The sequence below is a fragment of the Etheostoma spectabile genome, chromosome 13 (genome assembly GCF_008692095.1).
Source record: "Etheostoma spectabile isolate EspeVRDwgs_2016 chromosome 13, UIUC_Espe_1.0, whole genome shotgun sequence".
NCBI classification, from domain to species: Eukaryota; Metazoa; Chordata; class Actinopteri; order Perciformes; family Percidae; genus Etheostoma; species Etheostoma spectabile.
Window position 1 is genome coordinate 15,384,833 of NC_045745.1, and position 3,116 is coordinate 15,387,948.

The window sequence follows — 3,116 nt, forward strand, 5'->3', positions numbered from 1 at the left end:
AACGACAACAAACGAAGACGCGGGAAAGTGGAGACAAAGACAGTGATGGATCTCGCGGGACAAGCTGTCTATATGCCATAGACCCGCAATACGAAGCAGAGGCAACCGTAATTATTCTTACAAAACCAGAGTCTTATGTGTTGTGTACATTATGACTGGGTAGCTTAGCAGAGCAGTGTTATCAAGCATGTACCATGAGATGAGATGCTATTTTATCAATATGGAGCCTTCACAACACATTAGGGACATTCTATAGGAATAGAACTATTCATATATTCATCTTTTTATCACTGATTTGCTGATTTCAATACTACATGGAAAGACATCCCTATGAACTCATCAGTCTTTAGAAAAAGCCAAATGTGATGGGGGACAAATTGTTTGCAGAAATGGTTTTGTCAGTGAAGGAAGGTGTGAGAAGGGAGCAATGGGCTAGAGCCGCTTTGCCATACCTTGCGAAAACAAAAAAAGCAAACCAGGTCTGTAAAACAAGGCCAAAACAAGCAACTTTTTTTACGGAGCCCCCTAAGATACCGGAAGAGAAAAAATAAACTGTGTGCACGGTTTTACAATCCGACAGATTGTCAATTTGCATCCATGTGGACATATTGGTAAACTGTAGACACGGTAGTTTCTTTTCTCCCCCTGAGCTTCAGGACAATGACCACAAGAGGGAGTTAAACCACCTTTTAACATTATTAACATTAGAAAACTGATGGGATATCAAATATACACTTTTTCACAGTGATTTTGAGTTGTTCCGCACGATGGGTTGAATCCATTAATTTACTACTTTCTCTTTCTCCCAGTCTTTGTTATATTTCTTCCCGTATTTCACCCACTTTATCCCGGGCATTTATTCCACCAACACTCTCCTACAGTCCAGTGACCATCAGTCGCGACTAGCGTGTTTTCCTAACAGAAAAAAAAAACAGATAGCCCTGCCCTTCCTCTGATTGGCTAGTACTCGTTGCCATCTGGGTCAGAGCCAATTAGAAGCAGGAAGTGGGCGGGAAAAAAACTCTGCTGTCTCCAGTGTGTATGGGGAAAGGGGAGGGAACACGCAAGACAAACTCCTACGTTTAAATAACATTCAGAAAAATCTTACTTACAACAAATTATTATGGAGCTGGGAACCAGCCCAAATAAGCAACTACACTTAGTATCAATCCCAAAAAAAACGCAACTACCAATATTTGTAAGCGACTTTATAGAAAAACAAGCCCAAAGTCGCTTATAATAAGCGGACGTGGCAACACTGGTTTGGAGACTTCAGGCCTAATTACCGGCCATCTAAAGGCAAACCATTTCAGTTTGAGGTTGGTCTAACTGTAAGGCACTTGTAACAACCCTGGTTAGAGTACAGCTTTGGCACAGCTTAGAGGGTGAACTGGAGTATTTTGCTTGGTGTGTATAAAAGTCAATAAGTCCAATTATGTTACAAAATGAATGTTTTTTGTTTTAGGTTGTACCTGGCAGCCTTGCACTTCAATGAGAATCCTGATCGCCCACAACGGAAGACAGCCAAGGGGAACTAACGTACATACTTCTGTTCCAAAAGGCCAAAAGGGGAGGTTACACCGTCAAACAAGTGAAGACAGAGCCAACAATTTGTGAGTTTAAATATTTTTTTATTACAAACAAAAAAATACAAATTTAGGGAAAAGATCGTGGTTTGGATTAAAACACAATAGGAACGTACACACGTTTTGTTTGGGTGAAAGCTTTGTGTTTCCCCAGGCGTTGTTGCTCTACCGCTGCCTCCATTGGGTAGTTAGTTGTGTTATTGCGTGACTTGGTGACTCGAAACTACCCTTTAAAAACACCAAGTCAAACAACCAGCTGCCTCCTTTGTTTGTGACAGGTGTCAACAGTAACGTAACTCCTCACGTTGTAATACATGATAAATGATCTCACAGCGTCTGATAACCATTATAACGTTTCTACACATGTAAAAAATATCACATGCAGCTTTAAAGTTGAAGGTTAGTTCTTTCAAGGTTGACAAAGAAAATCTTGATTTATCAGATTTCCTCTGGCGCTTTCATCCAAATTAGGTGTTATAGATATGTATGTCATTTAGGGGGGTTAAAATCAAGTGTCTATCCACAGTGACGGCCATTACAGATGCAACACATTCTATAAACGATAACTAAATTACCCTTAACCCTAAGCAAAACATCACATCCTCACTTTTAGCTGTCAAAGATACAGATATGGAGTCTGTATTCCACTCTCTCTAAGGAATGGCTTTACCTCGAGGTTGCTTATACTCCGACTTTGGCGAGACTGCTTTTACGTTTGCCGCTCCACATTCCTGGCATGCGTCACGAAGCCCCCCCCCCCCCATCTACCAAGCAGTTTAGGGCCTTGATTAGTGACTTCTGTGCATGTTCATATCTGTTTTATGTGATTATTTAAAACACTGTTTCTGTGTTTTAAAATGTTACTGTTTATTTGATGAAATGTATGTTGTGAACTCTGCCCCTAACCCTACCCTGAAAATGAGGTTCTCCCTCTACCCACAGCAGTTTGCAGTCCGCGAACGCTGCCCCTGCCTGCGGACTCTGTTATGGGAGGTGATCCACAAAATGGTAGGAACAATGGGATGTCGGAGAGATGGGCAGTCCCCGTGTCACTCCGCAGTGGATACAGACCAACCGGCAACTCGCGGTGCTCTGTCAGGTCAGCGGTTATTGGTGGTCTAGTTACCCCAGAATAGATGACAGTGTGCTGGGCACACAGTTTCGGAAACTGCCGGTCATGTTGCTCTGTCAGGTCAGCGCTAATTGGTGGTTCAGTTACCCCAAAATAGGTGACTGTGTGCTGGGTATTCCCACAGCTGGGTTCTGAATGTGAGAGATAGCGCCCTGATATGCATATAAGAATTGGAAATATAGAGAGGGAAATCAATAAAAGTCCACGGAAATAAATAAATGTGGATTTATGAAATAGTAGTCTGTTAAAATAAATAAACGTGAACTTATGAAATAAAAGTACCATGAAATAATGACAAGTTAAACCTTTTAATACAGTTATTTAACTAATTTATTCATTTTATATTAAAATTTACATTTATTTAATTATGTATTTATTGCCTCATTTATTTATTTCAT